The sequence below is a fragment of the Alosa alosa genome, chromosome 9 (assembly GCF_017589495.1).
Source record: "Alosa alosa isolate M-15738 ecotype Scorff River chromosome 9, AALO_Geno_1.1, whole genome shotgun sequence".
Taxonomy (NCBI): Eukaryota; Metazoa; Chordata; class Actinopteri; order Clupeiformes; family Clupeidae; genus Alosa; species Alosa alosa.
Window position 1 is genome coordinate 13,899,728 of NC_063197.1, and position 20,075 is coordinate 13,919,802.

Consider the following 20,075-nt stretch of genomic DNA (forward strand, 5'->3'; position numbering starts at 1 on the left):
TTTCAATAGAGGGGATGCATCTAGCTAGCATCAACTAGTGAAGATACTAGTTATAGACCATATTTTAGTTAATGATAGTATACGCATACGTAAAAAATACACTCAGTAAACTATAAGTTTAATAGCTTTTATACGGCAAGTGTACCATTCAGGTATTATATAGTTATACTTAACTTTCCTTTAAATAGTTTTAAAGTTCACTAAACACCATCAGTGGACTACAAATACAAAAATTCACAACATATAATCTGAATAAAATGCATGTTTCTTTATTAATCAAAATGTTCGACTAAATGTTTTATTCGATGGCAAAACATAACGATTTAAGTAGGGTAATATTAAAATCTGTCATGCAGCCTCTCAAAGATCAGTCCCTGGCTACAAGTACAAGTGATTTTTCTGTCAGTATAAGCCAAGTATACTTAATTATAAGTACTAGGCTAGATATGCTAAAACCTTTATGTACACAGTCATCTGTACAACAGTATAAGCCAAGTATATTTAAGTATAAATCAATTTAGTATATCTGTAATCAGTACACAAAAAGTAAACAATACATATACCACAAATATTCATATAAGCAGTTTCTACGTGAACTAGTTCAAAGTTCAGTTCACAAATTTTAAAATGAACTAGTTCAGTTCATAATTCAAAATTTTGAACTAAGTTCACACTTTCCAAAAAATGAACTAGTTCATAGTTCTTTTTTTTTTCATATGTTGCTGTGAGCAGTTAATTTGGGTTGAGGATCTGTCTTGACAGTCTTTTGATTTTTTTTTTGGCTTGCACATACCTTGAAAGGCTAGCCCGGTGCTTCAGTTCAATGTGCCGTATCAGGTTGCTGTGGATGTGACTGAATTACTTTTTCTGCTGTTAGTGAATGTGTGTGTGTTGAGACCTTGAATTTCCCCTGGGGATCAATAAGTATCTATCTATCTATCTATCTATCTATCTATCTATCTATCTATCTATCTATCTGAAGTGCGGGCAAAGTTTGCACAGAAATGTACGATTTTTCCCATCTTCACCGACCTTGTCATAAAACTTGTTTAAATGATCATACGACACCTCCTTGCTGCTTTGTCGTCTACATCAGCCTTTCTCACTTCGTTGACCTGAGGCCCAGTATAGGCATACTTTGGGGTCATAGGGCCCACCTACATGAACCCCCTCCTCCTCCCACCCCCATCAAATTATCATAATGATATCGATTATTATTATTTTTATACTATATTGATATACATGCACTTCAAAACAGTCAATGTTTAAAGTGCTAAGATTGTTCACAAAAGTTTGTGAAAACATGCACATCAAAGTACTGCTTTACTAATGTAAAATGTAATTAGGCCTACAATACTTTCATTGTTTTTGCATTGTTGCATGATGCTTGCATGAGAAATACTTCTCAAAACAACAGCAATTATATGGGTGCCTTTTTGGGATGTTTCCCTCATGCAAGCATCATACACTGATAGAATATTTATATGCTATTTAATTACATTTCATTTGAATGCATTCAGGAAACACAATACCAGCTTTTGTGAATGGTAAATGGCGGATCAGATCATGCGTAAATAACTGATCTGGAGATCTTTAACTATCTTTAACTAAGACTAATTAATAGCTTTTGGCTGACGTTATTACTTAATGCTAGACAGTGTTTTATATAGTCTGTGCTCTGTTTTTTATGGAAGTTACATAAATCCACGTCGTTCTATTAAATGTCGTTTCATAATTAAATAGCCTTCCAATAGGTTGTTGAAGCTTAGCTTTGCTACCAACGAGCACACGCATGCATTGAATAAATGCTCTACCACAACTTAATTCTATGCCTCTATGTTTGATGACACCAAATTAACAAGTATTTCCTACTAATTGCAGAAACGTTTGTTTTCTTTTTCTGTCCGCGGTTCCTTGATCAATTGCACAACAAATTATAAGACGATGCCCCGGGAATAATTTCACTCTGCAGACCAGCATTGTCCACGTTGCGGACCGCGGCCCATAGTTTGAGAAATGGTGACCTGCATGCTGCCATTTTAAGGCCTTTTACGGTGTTTCAGCCGGGTTTTCGCATGGAAGGCTCTGTAGAAATCTGGCACCCTATTGAACGAAGTTAAACTGAAAGAGCGTGCAGACACCAGAATGAACGAGTTCACAGTAACGTTCATCAGGCAGTAATACAGTACGTTCAGTTCACGTTCGCTCAAAATATGAACGAGTTCATTAACTTTCGCTCAATGAACGCGTTCAGGCACAACACTGCATATAAGTATACTAACGGTACACCTCCATAAACTTCTTTTTTGGTAAGGATGTCCAAATATACGCAATGATAACTATAATGCTAACTGTAAAAACATACATTTTTAAATATTGTTGAAGCTAATAAGAAGGGCCACATCCACAACACACACTGTAACTACAACATGAACAATAATTCAGAATGTTTTTTTGAACAATAGCAAGGCTGACAGCCAATCAGTATCAATTGAATTTTTGGCATCACATTTCACACATTAACGCCCATAGAGAATATTCCTGATGACGCACAAGGCAGCTTTCTAAGTAATTTTGCTGGGTAATGTTCCTGAATGTTTCCTGACTATTGTTTTTTTCTGGCACATTCCCATTGATATTGGGCAACATCTTTCGTTTCTGAAGAACTTTACATCAGTAGGCAAATTGTCATGATCATCCAATCAGAACGAATAGAACCAGTTATATGGTTGCCCAGCAACACTGCTCGAAAACTATGCCCCATCACCCCCTTCAGAAGTTTTTCTCATTGCTGGTCAGTGTGGACGCCCACATTATTAGAGCTGTGGTTGTCTTTGCAGTGATGGTCAGCAGTGTGGACAAGCCTCTAGGTTGGTTGTTAGTGAAGGTGCTGGGAGTTCAGCCTCACCTCCAGTCCAGCCGCTCTGCCAGAGGACGAAGATCTTGCAGCAGAGTGAAGATCTAATCCAGGTGAGAGGGTGGAGGTGGAGGTGGCTGAGATCCGTAAAGGGGGGGTGGGGCTGGGGGCTGGGGGTGGGGGGACGGGGTGTGTGGTAAACACCCCCCCGGATGTGATCAGGGGTGCAGTGTCTCGCTGGGGACAGGTCAAAGGTTACCCGTGCTCAGAGGGGTCCTTGTGGAGGCGTGGTTTTCCGTCGGGTGTGAGAGTGAGGAGACCACATGACAGCGACACACCAAGCCTGCAGCAGAGAGAGAGAGAGAGAGAGAGAGAGAGAGAGGGGAAAGGAGAGAAAGTGCGAGAGAGAGAGAGAATGGGGTGGGGTTGAGTGAGCGAGAGAGAGAGGAAAGGAGAGAGAGAAAGAGCGAGCAAGAGAATGGGGTGGGGGTGTGAGGGAGAGAGAGAGAGAAAGAGAAAGAGAGGAGGAGGAAGGGTGGGAGAGAGGGAGAGAGAGAGAATATCTTCAGTTAAAACATCTTGCCATGTTCACTCACCTAGGGAAATGCGTGACTTAACAGCCAATTTGATCGAACACATCCACTAGCCACAGCAGCATTAGAGTGTCAGAACAGAGAGAAGCATTCAAGAAACAAATGAGACATTTGCTCAACAGAGCGTATCTCATTATGAAAATGTGCATTAAAAAGCTCTAAAACATCCTGATATACCTCCTAATCAAGTACATTAGAGCAGAATGGATTGAATTTGGAGGATTAAGCAGCACAGTCCACTTTCCAGGTCAGTAGTGCAGAGCCAGCTTTGAAAAAAAAAAAAGGCAACTGAAAATGGCACCTGAATAAATGAACATTTCTCTCTCTTTCTCTCTCTTTCCCTCTCTCTCTCCCTCACACACACTTACCCATCACATGTTCTCTGAAGTGCTACTGTGGCTCTGAAGCATTTGTGGGGAGGCGTTTCAGGTTTCCTTGTTTCCCTCCTGTGAAAGGCAAAAGAAAAAAAAAGAAGAGTCAGGTCAAACTTTATCCTTCATCCCCGATGCTTTGCTAATGGACTGAAACGCTGCCATGGGAGGCCCGTCTCAGGCTTGACAGGCATATGGAAGCCATCGCACAGCACTGGAAATACCCCCCAGCCTCCAGAGACACACAGAGAGAGAGGGGAAGGATACAAAAAAGAGAGAGTGTGTGTGTGTGTTTGTGTGTGTGTGAGAGAGAGAGAGAGAGAGAGAGAGAGAGAGAGAGAGAGAGAGGAGGGAGAGAGGTGTCTGTGAGTAGGAGGTGGGTGAAAAGTAAGAGAGTGTGAGAGGGCAAGAAAGTTTGTGTATGTGTGCGCTCACAAGTGTTGTGTGTGCGCGTGAGTGAGTGAGTGAGAGAGGCTGTGTTACTATGTGTGTGTAAGAAAGAAAGAAAGAAAGAAAGAAAGAAAGAAAGAAAGAAAGAAAGAAAGAGAGAAAGAGAGAAAGAAAGAGAGAGAAAAACCCTGCAACCCGATATTTCTTGCAGGAATGCTTGTGGTAAACTCCTGGGGGCAAGACTGCCGGTGACAACCCAGATACAGGAGGTCCTCTCAGTTACTCCCTCTCTCCTCTCTCCTGTCTCTTGCTCTCTCTCACTCTCTCCCCCCCAAGAGACACCCTCCTGACATCCACAATGCTTAAACTATCAGAACGGAAACGGAATCCAACAAAACTCCACTGAGGCTGCACAGTGCACCAGCTAACTTCCCAGGCCACAGGGCACCACTTTCAGTTCTCAGAAAGCCCCATATAAAACAGCAACAAAGCCTTTTATACCCACACACATACACAGAGCTGCGATGCAAACTCAGATGAAACCAGTCAAGTCAGCCATCTTGAAAAGAGCGGGTTAGCAACAGATCCTCATCTCTTTGGAGATCACAAGGGTGTGGTGCGAGTCAATTGAGATTACAAAATAAAATGTGCGCTGCGAATTACATATCAACCACAGACACACTGGGGACAATGGAATTTGGACCCGGCTAGACTGGATGTCAACTGTGTGAAGAAATCCCGACAATGATCTGAGCGCACCTCGGGGACTGTGCAGATGTGTGTTCAGAACAAACAGGCCATTGAGCTCGGCGGCTGGGGACAGACTGGCTACGATTTATGATCATTGAAAACCAACAAGCTCAGAAACGGCTTCAAGAGATGGAGAATAATGAAAGAGCAATGGAGTCAAAAAAGTCCGTAGACCTTGAAGCTTGGGAAATGGGCTTTGAAAACAAAAATCCGACACCAAGAAATCTTGGCATGGTTGCCCATTGGGCGGCCTGAGGGCAGTCACACAAAATGACAATGAGGAAGAATGCTCTGATCCACATCAATGCAGCTCATCATTATGGACAGAATAGGACTTGGCATCGGTATGCGAGTGACCAAGCACAGGCTTCTATGTAGCTTTCAGTTCTTCTGGATGGAGAGAACGGTGTGAGGCAGCACTATGCCACATCTGGCCACACCAGCCATCCCCACTAGGCATCCAGGAAATACACTATGTGGTTCAGTGTTGTGGGATGGAGCAAAATGCAGGACAGGTTTTTACAGCACAAACTAGGCTATTGGTCAACAGGAACAGGTGGGCGGTGGAAGCGTAGTGGTTAATGAGCTGGGCTAGCATGCAATAGCCTGAGAGTTGTAGGTTCAATTCCTGGCTTCCATCGTTGTGCCCTTAACTTAACCCTAAGTTGCTCTGGAGACAATGTAATCCCTTGTAATATATTTGGCGTATGCATGCCACTTTGTATAGAATAAATGTAAAAGTAAACAGTTTTTATCTGTGGCAGCGCAAGTTTTAATCTTGTGATGAGATGTCTTTCAGGTAGTTATAGCACACAAGTTTTTACACTCTAACATTTACTGCTGCTTGAAGTCTAATGTTGAACAGAGGACTACACCCGGCATGAGTTCCTCCAAGCATGCAGTTTGCGTGTGTCTATTTGTTGTGTGATCTTTATGATAACACACGCACACAACAGAAATATCTGCTGTCTGACCAGACAGTTTCACAAGAGCAGGGCTAGAAGAGGCCAGACTTCCTATGGTCGTAACGGTGGATTCCTACAGCTCAACCACTTACACAAATAGCTACTGATTCACAGAGAAGACAAACCATTTTTTACAACTTTTAATGCAACGTTCTTTTGAAGTTTACTTTGTTAGTGATTTTGTTTTTGACGGTAAATAGGCTTGGTTGTTAATCGGCCCTATCTATAGTACTAAGAATTTAACAATAATCCTGTGTATGTTTGAAATAGCTGACATGATGCAACAGCAGTGCTTCTTATGTCTTAACAATACTTGTGGTTTGTTTCTAAAAACCAACTGCTTTTTTTAAAAATTGTACGGTATCTGTCCACAACACCCTCTTCAATTTCCTCAACAGACATTCTGTCGACAGCATGGCTCTCTAAACAGCTACATTTCCAAGACATTCCCAATGTCATATGACGATGCTCACAACCTGTGCCTAAACCTCTGACCTCAAGATGACCTTTGGGTGTCACTTCTCTCTGTCGATATATTGCTTCTCTCTGCTGATATATTAGCCAGTTTTGAATCATTTTGACAATTATTGGACCATAACGGTATCCATCTCCTCACATGCCGATATTTGTTCAAATGCTCCCTCTTGTCTTGTGCAATGTTTGTGTGTTGCACTATAGCCCTATATTTCCTACTGAAAAATACTTCATACACGATATTCGAGATAATAGGGTATTTCCGAGTTCAAAAGATCCATTCTCCATCCATTCCAAGTTTAAAAGAGATCCATTCTCTTTTACTTAGTGTTTCGGTAAAGGATTCTGAAGGCAAGGTCACAAGGGGATCAATGTGGGAGGTGCTAAACGTGGAAGAGCACTGAAAGCAATAAAGCCTTTGGTAAAAGCTGCAGTCAGTCAATTTGTTTCCTATAAGGCGTGAAGCCGCTAGATATTATGTCTTCCTGCCCAATAACCGTTGGATTTATCTGAGCCTCCGAGCGTAATGGCGGAGTCCTCTGCACCTGCCAGCCAGCAGTGACAAATCCCTTCGCACACAAAGGCGTATGCGCGCGCGCGCACACACACACACACACACAGGAAGCGTTGCGCTAAAACAATCTTCACACACGCCGATTCGGCTGCATGTCCGTCACAGCCTACTGAAGGTCAGCTATGTATCACCTGCTTACTGCTCGTGACTGATGACATCCTGACCTGCACGCTACTGAGACACAGGTACAGAGAGAGAGAGAGAGAAAGAGAGAGAGTAAACATACTCACACCCAGACACATAAAAAGCATACACACCCACACTCATTTATATCAGTCTTCACACTCTCCAGAGTAGATCCTCTTGCCATATTTTGAGCCACTGCATGGTCAAGTTAAAGGCCAGTCATGCAGATAAAAAACACACTCAGAGTTAGATCACCTCATTAACTGGGCAGGCTTTCTAATGGCCCTCATGTTGTTGGGAACTGAGCTAATCAAAACAGTGTGCTTTGTGTGTGAGAGAAAGAAAGAGTCAGGAGAGACTGATTGAGGAAGAGAGAGTGTGTGTGTGTGTGTGTGTGTGTGTGTGTGTGTGTGTGTGTGTATTCCAGGAATTTGGAAACTTTCCATGGGAATATACAGGAATTAACAGGAATAATGGGGAATTAATGGGAATAAACTGGGAAATTTTAATATGACAAGTTAGTCTATAACAGGGAACTTAAATGTAGTGGACAAAACCCCATCTTGCAGCATAATATTAGTTAAAACAACCTACATTTAATTAAATAATTAAATTAAATTAAATTAAATTAAATTAAATTAAATAAATAATTAAATAAAGGTTAATTTCTACCCCGCATATACGTCAATCACCAATCAATTATGTTGTTGAGTGGCGTGGTGTATCTTGGGCAGTTCAGTGGTTTCAGTGTTGCTAGCTTAGCACGCTAGTAAACCATAGGCAGAGAATGGGATTCCCGCTAGCATGCTTGCTAGCTTTGTATGTTAAGCTAAGCAAAAACACGAACAAACAAATCATATTGCTTATTACGAAACAAAATGTTAATGTTTGTATATGAAACAGTTTGTATGAATTACCTAAAATTCCCAGTTAATTCCCGTAAATTCCCATTATTTCCTTTAATTTCATGAAAGTTTCCCATTTTGCAACCCTATGTCTGTGTGTGTATGTGTTGTTTGTTTTTCAGGTCTTTTTGCCTTCATCGATTATCTTCTACAGGATGCCCTGTTCTGTTCAGTTGAGTTTCAGTTTCTTTCAGAAAGAGAAAGAGATGGTGTGAGCTGTGGGAGCTGTGGCTGCAGCGCATGTACCTCAGTCAGGTCCGAGTGCCCACAGGGACCCGGGTTCGAGTCTGACCCGTGGTCATTTGTCCGATCGATCCCACCACACTGGCTTACTGTCACTCATCACTTTTTTGTCTGAATAAAGGCAAAACACCCAAAATAAAAAACAGGGAGTCAGACAGAGAGTGAGAAAAAGACTGAAAATTTTGGAGCTGAGGGCCAGGCTCCAGAGTAGAGGGACTCTACCATACTCACAAAGGTGTCACTAGTGAGATGGTGGGTGGCAGGAGGAAAGGTCATCTCCCACTAACAAGATAGGCCCCTGGGTGGGGTTGGGGCGGCAGAGATGGACACGACAGGGACCGCACCTAGACCTGCCTTCATTTACATCACACTGCAGCATGTTCTTCAAAGCACACACACACACACGAAATACACATAAGCACACACACACACACACACACACACGGCATGTAGGCACCTACCACACACACACACACACACAAACTGAGCAGCACACTTTCACACACAGACGCACACAAACACACAAAACACACACACACACACACACACACACACACACACACACACACACACACACACACACACACACACACACACACACACACACACACACACTCCCAAACTCATATAGAGCAGGTCACAAGGACAGCCTATTCCTCAAGGCTCTGTTTCAAAGGGGACAAAGAAAACCCTGTTGCCCTTCATACTGCTGGCCGTGCTGGGAGAGAGATGAATAGCACTAAAGGCAAAGAGGCGACAAGAGAGAGAGGGAGAGGGATGTCATAAAACAAGACACCGATGTGTGGGGGGCAGGGGCCATGAGCACACTTGTCCCCCGAAAAAATGTGACATTTCACGAGCATGACTAGTAAAGACAGTGTCACCAGACTCACCACGCTCCACAGGCAACATTAGCCTAGTGAAAAAAAGCGCACTTAGTAGCCCATAAAAATGCCTTTGCGTGTGTGTGTGTGTGTGTGTGTGGTCTCTTGGCATTCTCCTCTTTCCAACTCACGCGACTTGACTCAGCCATACATTTATAGCAACTCTCCCGAGCGAAGCTGCCATGGCGAGAGCACGCAACAGAAGCCCTCAGTGTTCATGCAAAGCAGGTGACAAAACTCCAAGAGAAAAAAAAAGCAGATCAAGATAAAGAATGACAAACAAAAAGGAAAGAAATAGATGCAAAAACAGGGTGGCAACTGAGATAGAAGAGAAGATTAATGTTAAGTGGATATGGCCACAGAGAAAGAGAGAGTGAAAAAGAGAGTGAGAAAGGAGTGGAGAGAGGAACGGAGAGAGAGAGAGAGAGAGAGAGAGAGAGAGAGAGAGAGAGAGAGAGAAAGGAGAGAGGAACAGAGAGAGAGAGAGAGAGAGAGAGAGAGAGAGAGAGAGAGAGAGAGAGAGAGAGAGAGAGAGAGGAAAGAAAATTAAATTCACTTGTGGACAAGGACAGAGCTGCAACACAACAATGGGGGAGAAAAAAAGAATAGAAAACAAAGAGAAAGAGAAAGAAATAAAGATAGAGAGAGAGAGGAAGGGCAAGAAAAGGAAGTGGAGCAGCCATTGGGTTTCCTGCAGAGGCACAGTTGCCGACGCAGCAGCAGAGCTCACAGGCAGCGGTTTTGTAACTGTGATGTCAGTGGATGCTTCACTGACCCGCTGACCCAATGACCTACTTTCCACTCGCTTCCACTGCGCCTTAATCACCGCTCAACAGGCAGCGCCTGCAACCACAGCCAATCAGGACCAGCCCCGACTCATCGCTTGTGGCGGTCAGCCAATCAGAGATCAGAGCAGCTCACCGGTGAGACGGGCCTCTGGCCAATCGGAGAGGCAGCGGGTGAATGCCTGAGCCCTCTGGCCAATCGGACACAGAGCTAATGTGCTGAGCAACCGCTGCACCCAAAATGGAGGAAGTGAAAGCAGTATAAACACAGAGAGAGAGAGAGAGAGAGAGAGAGAGAGAGAGAGAGAGAGAGAGAGAGAGAGAGAGAGGGAGAGGGAGAGGATTAGATGAGAGAGAGAGAGAGAAAGAAAGAAAGAGTGGCAAGAAAAGAAAGATTAGTCTACAAAAGAGAAGTTAAAAATCAAAAACAGTATCAACAAGAAAGAGAGAGGAAGAATCCAACAGACAACATACAACGCATAAGACAGAGGCCAGCAACAATGAAGAAAGGGTCAGAAAGAAACACTGGATGTGGATAATCTGCGTTGGCCATTTGTTGACCTGCTTTGAGAGCTTTTGCGAATGACAGTCCCCTTTTGTGAGTGCATAAGTCACACTGCTAGGAGTGTCTTCCTCTGACGGCCGTGCAGGCGGCACAGACACGCCGCAGTGCTGAGGGCTGGAGCGCACCGTGACGCGTACAGTACACTCTGCTCCTCCATACTCTACTAATAGTGCTGGCTAAAGAAATGCACACAGAATCCCGCAATATTCTAGAGTTTCTCATTCTTTTCTCTCTCTCTCTCCCGCTCTCTTTTTCTCTGTATCTCAGCTTGGTTTCTCTCTCACTCGTTCGCTGCCTCCCTTCTCTGTCTCCCTCTCTTTCTCTCGCTGAGTTTATCTCTGAATCACTGTTTCTGTACCCCTTGTTCCATTTTGAACACAGCAGCTGATTCTCCCACGCTCACAACAGGCAGTCTGTCCCAAGATTGGGGCCACTGCGTACGTAGGTGCAAACACACACACACACACACACACACACACACACACACACACACACACACACAGGTATTCAAGCTTTCTTTTGTCAGTGACAAAAAGACACCTTCTCTCTCCCCAAGATGATGTATACACCCATTATCACACCATCTTGCCTTTACTCACACACTCCCTCACACACACCCACAAACACGCCCAAGTTGGCAAAAAGTGTGTGCGCGCGTGCAGCGCCTCTTTTTGGTTCTTTCGGATGTAGGTCAACGCAGCTCTGAGGATGTGACTCACACACACACACACACACACACACACACACACACACACACCCATCCACACACGCAGACACTTGAGTGGATCCTCAACACCGTTCTGCACACATGCACATGCACATACACACATATACACACAGAGACGCCGGCATGACAACAGTGCCTGTCAGCAACGCCATAGCAACCGCCCGCACCAGGCGGAGTAAAAATAGACCGGCTGAATTCCTCCACTGCGGCGACTCCGCTTTCCCCCCTTTCTCCCTTTCCCTCTCTCCGCTCTGCTATCATCAGCCTGCATCAGAAACACCCCGAGCCCCCCTGCCCCATCCAGAGATGCCCCGTTGCCTGGGCCAGAGAATCCCCTTTCCGTGCCTTCAGAGAGCCCCGGCTGCGTCTTAAAAAAAATCACACGCTATGTTTAGGCACCGCTAAGCATCCTACGCTGACGAGCCTCGCTCAAACAAACCAGGCCCACCAGGGCTAATCTGGGAACGGGGGCTACTCCGCTACTCTGCTGAGGGGTTCCTCTCAAAGCCCCCCAGATCCTTCCTAGTGCCATGCGGAGAAGCACAATGCCTTGGCTTTGTGGCGGTGGAGGTGGTGGTAAGGAAGAGAAGGGTCTGTTGGGGCGCGGGGGGATGATACGCGACTTCAAAGTGCAGCTCATCCTAAGCCATGCTACATCAAAAGAATCCCCTGTGACATTTCTCGTGTATGTTACTAATGGTTGAGTCAAGGAACTTGAGGGGATTTCAGGAGCCTGGTCTCTTGTGTGTTGGGGAGATAAAACTCATCCCCATGCCACCCCAGAACCCCCCCCCCACCACCACCACCACCCACCCAGGGTGCATTTAAGTAGTGGTACACCAGCGCCTCGACTCCAGAGAAAAGCCTATCACAAGGGACAGGGTGAGCCGAGAGAGAGAAAGAGAGAAAGGAGAAAGAAAGAGAGAGAGAGAGAGAGAGAGAGAAAGAGAGAAAGGAGAAAGAAAGAGAGAAAGAAAGAAAGAAAGAAAGAAAGAAAGAAAGAAAGAAAGAAAGAAAGAAAGAAAGAAAGAAAGAAAGAAAGAAAGAAAGAAAGAAAGAAAGAAAGAAAGAGAGAGAGAGAGAGAGAGAGAGAGTACATACAGAGAAGAGAGACCGGTTTCAGTCTAAAGGGCAAGCTTTTGATCGTCAGAGGCTACAGGCTACAGCAGTTCAGTGCTGGTAAAAACGGGACCAGGCATCAGAGAAAGGAAAAGTACCAGGAGCCAAGAGCGGACTTGTAAACAGGCGACCAAAGCAAGGGAGGGAACGAATACGGAAACAGTCGGTCACAACGGCACAACGCACTTTCTGAACAGGAATGCCCTCCACACAAAAGGCACTCGAACAGGGAGCCATTTAAGACTGGACTGGAGTAGCTTAGCCTAGCCTACTGTTGTGTAGCCTAGCTTAGCATTCTTGTCAGGGGAAAGGTTGAGTTATCGTTGAGTGAGGAGACAGGCGAGGAAACCAGGGAGGATCTACCGCAGCGTCCATTACTTAAAGTGTCACCACGGAGCGGAAAGGGGGTGGGGCGCGGGAAAGTCAGGGGGGGAAACGGGGAACGGCAAGTCTGCTGTCACCATGGCAACTCCATCATCGGCCGGCAGCCGACGGTTAAAACCCGGAGCCTGTTAAACCTGCAGCATGTGCAGTCAGGCAAAGGACAAACGGCACACACACACACACACACACACACACACACCTATGCCTATGTCAGTGCATTGTCTCATCTTGCCACAGAGATTCACAGACCATCAAGTCTGAGACCGCGTCAAAAAGAGCCACTCAATAGGACACACACACACACACACACACACACACACACACACACACACACACACACAGACACACCAGGCCAGGCAAAACACAAACAAACACGGCTCAGCAAATGTGTCGAAGAGAAAGTCCCGACAGCTGCATCACTACTCACACAATACCCTCACACACAACTCTGAAAATATTTTTTTTTCAACTGCAGCTTTAACTGTGATTTGAATTGGAATACTAAACACATCATAAGGTCCCACACATAGAAGGGACAGGAACGTAGGGTCCAGAGGCAGTATTTGGAGGAGGAAGATGCATTTGAATCGTTTTACGGCACTCAAAATTTCCAGACACAATTTCATCTCCTCAGCCTCAGTTCTGTGCTTTCCCAGCGCTGTGTAGACGGAGTGGCCAGCTCCCAGGCTCCCTCTCCCTGCACGTGCCCGGTACCTCCACACACACACACACACACACCCACCCACCACCGCACCCGTCTCTGCTCCACACTGCAGTCCTCCACACACTCCCAGTGCCAGACCCCCCCCCCCTACACACACACACACACACACACACACACACACACACACACCCATCCATTAATAATAGACATCCATGGGATCTATCAACCTGCGTTTCTGCACATGCACATGCACATACACACATATACACACACACAGGGGCTGCATGACAACAGTGCCTGTCAGCAACGCCATAGCCTCCGCCTTTTTTAGGCGGAGGCAAAATAGACCGCTGAATTCCTCCCACTGCGGCGACTCAGCTTTCCCCCTTTCTCCTTTTCCCCTCTCAGCTCTGCTATCATCAGCCTGCATCAGAAACACCCCCCCCCTGCCCCGTCCAGAGATGCCCCGCTGCTGGGCCAGGAATCCCACTGTGCCTTCAGAGACCCGGCTGCGCCCAAAAAAATCACACGCTATGTTTTGGGCACCGCAAGCATCCCTCCTTTGACGCAGCACCTCGCTCAAACCAAACCAGGCCTACCAGGGCTAATCTGGGAACAGGGGCTACCCGCTTACTCTGCTGAGGGGTTCCTCCACAAAGCCCCCAGATCCTTCCTAGTGCCATATGGAGAAGCACAATGCCTTGGCTTTGTGGAAGTGGAGGTGGTGGTAAGGAAGAAAGGGTCTGTTAGCGTAGTGGATGATATCTGTAGGCAAAGTACAGCTCATCCTAAGCCATGCCACATCTTAGGAATCCCCCTGTGACATTTCTCGTGTATGTTAATAATGGTTGGGTCAAGGAACTTGAGGGGATTTCAGAGCCTGGTCTCTTCATGTTGGGGAGATGAAAACTCATCCCCATGCCACCCAAGAACCCCCACACCACCACCACCACCCACCCAGGTGCATTTAAGTAGTGGTACACTCGACTCCAGAGAAAGCCTATCACAAGGGACACAGGGTGAGCCGAGAGAGAGAAAGAGAGAAAGGAGAAAGAAAGAGAGAGAGAGAGAGAGAGAGAAAGAGAGAAAGGAGAAAAGAAAGAGAGAAAGAAAGGAAAGAAAGAAAGAAAAAGAAAGAAAGAAAGAAAGAAAGAAAAGAAAGAAAGAAAAAGAAAGTCCTGGAAAGAAAAGAAAGAAAGAAAGACCAGAGAAGCAGAGACCTTTCAGTCTAAAGGCAGCTTTGATCAAGTCAGGAGGCTACAGGCTACAGCAGTTCAGTGCTGGTAAAACAGGATCAGGCCTCAGAAAAGGAAAAGTACCCAGAGCCAAGAAAGCCGGACTTGTAAACAGGCTGCAATTAAAGCAGGGAGGGAACAAATCTGAAACAGTCGGTCTGTAACGCACAACGCCTTTCTGAACAGGAATGCCCTCCACACAAAAGGCCTTTCTAACAAGGAGCCATTTAAGACTGGACTGAGGGCAACAGCCTTAGCTTCTGTTGTGTAGCCTAACTTAGCATTCTTGTCAGGGGAAGGTTGAGTTATAGTTGGGTGAGGAGACAGGCGAGGAAAACCAGGAGGATCTGCAGCGTCCATTACTTAAAGTTACCACGGGAGGAAAGGGGTGGGGAAAGTCAGGGGGGAACGGGAACAGGTCCTTGTGTCACCATGGCAACTCCATCATCGGCGGGGTGCCGACGGTTCAAACCCAGACCTGTTAAACCTGCAGCATGTGCAGTCAGGCAAAGGGACAAACGGCAACACACACACACACACACACACACACACACACACCCATGCCTATAAAACAGTGCATTGTCTCATCTTGCCACAGAGATTCACAGACCATCAAGTCTGGGGGACCGGCGTCCAAAAGAACCACTCACACACACACACACACACACACACACACACACACACACACACACACACACAGACACACCCAGGCCAGGTAAAACACAAAACAAACCGCCTGAACAAATGCCTAAGAGAAAGTCCGACAGCTGTATCCCACACTCACCTGATACCCTCACACACAACTCTGAAAATATTTTTTTCAACTGCAGCTTTAACTGTGATTTGATTTGGTTACTAAACACATCATAATGGTCCCACACATAGAAGGGACAGGAAACGATCCAGAGGCAGTATTTGGAGGAGGAAGATGCATTTGAATCGTTCTGACCTCAAAATTTCCAACACAATTTCTCATCTCCTCAGCCTCAGTTCTGTGCTTCCCAGCTGTAGAACGCCCAGGGCTAGCTCCCCAGGCTCCCTCCCTGCTGCGTGCCCTCGCCCTCCACACACACACACACACACACCCACCGCCACCGCCGTCTCTGCTCACACTGCGGTCCTCCACACACCCCGGTGCCAGACCCCCCACACACACACACACAGGACCCCTTTGTTTGGGTGTGCAGCACCCCACCACCGGGTCGGCAGACAGGAAAAGGTCTGAGAGCAGAGCACAAGCCGAGCCAAGCAGCGGTTTTCCACCAGGCCAGGGGCCCACGGCGCAGCTGCCAACAGCCCCATGGCGGAGCTTCAGCTTCAGATTGGGCTTCGACTGCGGTGGCTGATGATGCTGCTGCTGCTCCTGCTCCTCTTGCGGTGGCTGCTGCTGCTGTTGGCCCACAGCCTCTCAGAGGAGCACGGGTGGGCACGGGGGGATGGGCTTGCTGGGCTGTGGTGAGGTGGGGTGGGGTGGGGTGGGGAGGTGGAGGGGGTGCTGTGCCAACTGCAGGAGGCAGCAGGGCCAACTGGGTCAGTGGGACTGAGGGCCTGGATAGGGAGGCGGAGAGGTGGGAGGAGGAGCCAATGCTGCGGATGATGGGATCGCAGAGGAAGAGGGCGGGTGTAAACGAGCAAGCGTTTGTGTGTGTGTGTGAGTGAGACAGAAAGAGAGAGAGAGAAAAAAAGAGAGAGAGAGAGAGAGAGAGAGAGAGAGAGAGAGAGAGAGAGAGAGAGAGAGAGAGAGAGAGAGAGAGAGAGAGAGAGACTCAGCACATCAATGTATACTAAATGGGGGGAAAAGGACCTCAAATGCAAATGTTGTGTTGTGGTAAGCTGGTGTGTGTTGTTATGATTGGATACAAGCTTTTTGTTCAGAGCTGTTGTGAACGCGCCTGTGTGTGTGTGTCTGTGTGTATGCGCACACAATGTTCAGCAGCATGAGACACATCATGAGCAAAGGTTACTCTGGGTCAGTCGCAAGCAAACAGGTCCCAGTCCTTACTTACTTACTTACAGGTGTGCCCAGCCATCACACATCTCACAACTCACCAGGAACTTGCACAAACTTGCCTCCAAACACACACAGACACACACACACACACACACAGAGACACACACACACAGACACACACAATGCTACTTATTGGTGGAAACTATGCACAATCTCAGCTTTCCAAACTTCCCTGGCAATCCACAACAATTAGTGCATGTACACTTCACATCCTGACTAATTAAAATAAGACAAGCTGTAGGTTCCAGACATACCTATGGACATAATCTCAACATTTAGACCCCCATAGAAGACATTAATGTGACTAGGCTAGTGCACCAATAGAAGCCTTCACAAGTATAGAATTTTCAGTCAGGGAGTTAGAAAATCCAGATCATACCCCCACCCCCCTCCCCCCTCCCCTTACCCCAAAAAATATGCCCCAATTTCCAGCCAGAAACAAGCTGCACATCAAAGCCCCGTAGCAAATAAATATATAAAGGGGTACAGAGTCAGTGAATATCTGATGAATGAGGGCCAGAACTCCAGAGGTAATTACGCCGTTTACTTCCCACGCCAAGCCGACAATGTGCCGCAGTCTCGGCGGTGAGATCCAAAACCAAGGGAAGCGTCTCAGGGACGCGTCTCCAGCAGCTCACACTCAGTCCCACCGACAAGGAGCAGAGGGAGCTTTAACTGCACGGGAGGGACGCCATTTTACAAGCAGAGGGGGAATGGGCTGAATTTGTAAAACTCTTCCTCTGCACTGCCGGCACTCAAAAGTGCTCTATATTTCACGCATCACAGAAGCATCCTCACATACTGTAGATATATCTGAGGGATGACTTGTGCAAAAAGCCCTGGTTCCTGTGGCTGGGGAGCAGATTGCGGTTCTGTGGTTGGATTGAGAACAAGACGACACTCAAGACGCAGCCAAGAGGAGCTTGGGATTTGGAAACCAGGGTCCCTCTGAATCCCGCAAAGCCTGGTCTACCTCCAGAGCCACTTCCTCACCCCCCAGTCCAACCCAATCCGCTCTGCTGAAGCATGCTAAAAATGTACACACATTTTAGGTCATTCAAACACCCCCTCGGATTAGCAGGGACAATTCCCAAAAGGATTGGCCTGTTTGTGAAAACCACCCAAAAGAAGATTCGAGGAACACAGAGCTCAGCCGACTTCTCAAACGGGATGTGTCCCAACCAATAGCTTCTCTGACAGCTGGATAGACATAGACACACACACACTACACTACACTGCAGCTGTAAACTAGTCATTTGAGAATAAGATACAAAACCTCCCTCCAAAAGTTGACCCGACACCTGACCCGACCTTCAGCCTAACACCAAAACCTCCCTCGCCCTCTCCTGAGTGGACAGCGGTAGATGTCCATCACACTCTTGACCTTTCATTGTGACCCACCTTCTCCCCCTCCACCGCCACCACCTCCACCAGTGAAGCTTGCGCGTGCCTGCAGAAGCCATTCTTAGAGCAAAGACGTCATGCTTGTCTATAAAGGGCTGTCATGCACCCAGTTAACGTGGCTCGCCGCCAGGTTTTATATTGAGATGAATACCTTCCAGAGGAGGACCTCTGGCAGAGAGAGCATGACAGAACCGCTCCGGAGACCCAGTGAGATTGTGTGGAGCGCATGGTTATGGTTCTGCAGTTCTAGGGCATGATGGTTTTCCAATAGTTCTGGAGGTAATGGACTTTTTTGTGGTCTGTCTGATGGCAAGACAGTGAGATCATTTTAAATGGTTGGGGGGGTTGGGAGTGTGGGGAGGTGGAGGTGGAGGTTGTAGTTGTAGAGGGGACGATGGGGGACGGGGGCGGGTTGGAGAGAGGTAGGTCTCTCACGGGAAAGACAGGCGAGCTTGCTGAGAGTCCCAGTACACAGTGAAGATTTCCCAGAGCTCATAGCCAGATGAACAGTATGCAAACCAGGCTGTGCTTGCCTGGAGTCTGGTGACACGCACAGCCGCATACCTGAATAGCGCTGCCAAATGAGGGACCTCAACGGTGGTCTCCAATACACACGACAACGTACACAGAGCTGAAAATGCCAGAGCACCAGGAAAACAATCTAGCCTGAAGCAAGAAATCAATTCGTTTGGCTACTAGCAAATCCAAATAAAAATCGGGGGGCGATCACTGCTGGCTGACACAAATCTGATTCCAAAGCGAGTGCCTTGAAAACATTTCTGCTTGGCCTGAAAACGCTTTAATAAAAAACGAGAAGCAAGGGAAAGAACTCCTTGTGCTCTGTGTACTAAATGCCACTATGGAAAAAAAACAGAATCTGGGACAAACCTCTCTCTCGTGCTGAAACACATGCATAGTGTTACCAAAAGGCAAAGGAAACCACTTGTACGTTGGATTAATAGCAGATGGCTTCTGCGTTACAATGTTTTATTCAATCACAGCAAAGTGAGACTAACTGGGAGAAGGAGGAGGACTTTGGAGAGAAGGGCAGCAAGGGAAAACTATGGGGAGAGATGGAGGGAAAAAAAAACAATCAGGCAGACGCATGACTGACCTTTGTCAGGGAGACACGGTCTCCTAATACAAAATAATTTGACAGTGCCATTCTTTGTTTTGTTTTTTGAATCTAGGTTTCATTTTCAACTTCCACTGTGTACTACCCTAAAAACCAAGCAAGCTTTAGGAATGGATCACACTCTAAGATGAATTACTTTCTCACATTAAAGATAGTTAGCTGTAAGGTGAGCCAAGGACAACCTGTTCAAGTGATTCCACAAAGCACTGTTCCAACTTGTTCAATTATGCCACACAAACAGAATGATAGGAACAGTCTCACCACTACATAGTTTAAAGCCAATGTGTGAACATGTGAAAAGCTAGCAACCTTGGGGCTAAAGAATTTGCAGGAGTTCTCTCAAGCCTATTTCAGTAATCTGTTAGCATTCTCTCAAGCCTATTGACACGATCAGCCCACAACCCTCAGCCCTCAGGTCATGAGCAGCCAGACCAACACGATCCTCAAGTCTACTGCACCCTCCTCTACACTACGCTAGCCTGAGAACAGGTTAAAGTTCTTCACCGCGGCGGCGCCATGCTCATCTAAAGCTATGCCAGCCAAGTAGAGCACTGTGTGAGCTGACCGAGTCAGGGGAACAACAACAGACTTGGCAAACGACCAGTTGCCATCTCTCTTCAGCCCAGCCCTCATCGACTTCAAAATGGGCGCCCATTCTAAATGGGGTACACAGAGAAGGTCAAAGATTTTATCCTGAAGTTGGGCGGGCAGAGGCAGGCATGAGTAACAACTAGCGACAGCAATGAGGGGTGGCAGTGAGATGGAAGGGGGGGACTACTGTCAATTTGGGTCATAGTACCCCTGTCAACACAACCCCCCCCCTGATTTGCTTAACAGGATCTCACTGTGTCAGAGCCTGCACCCCCACAGAAAAACCTCAACAGCATTTGTTGTCAGGTAAACCTTACTCTGTG

The 20,075-nt window shown here is 46.7% G+C and overlaps 1 protein-coding gene across 1 annotated transcript in view; it reads right to left on the bottom strand.

The window, feature by feature from the left end:
• clocka (clock circadian regulator a) overlaps window positions 1-20,075 on the bottom strand; it is a 52,688-nt gene that overhangs the window by 24,026 nt on the left and 8,587 nt on the right. The window contains 2 exon segments of the mRNA XM_048252075.1: window positions 2,909-3,200; window positions 3,819-3,896. The gene's annotated coding sequence lies outside the window, so the exon portion shown is untranslated.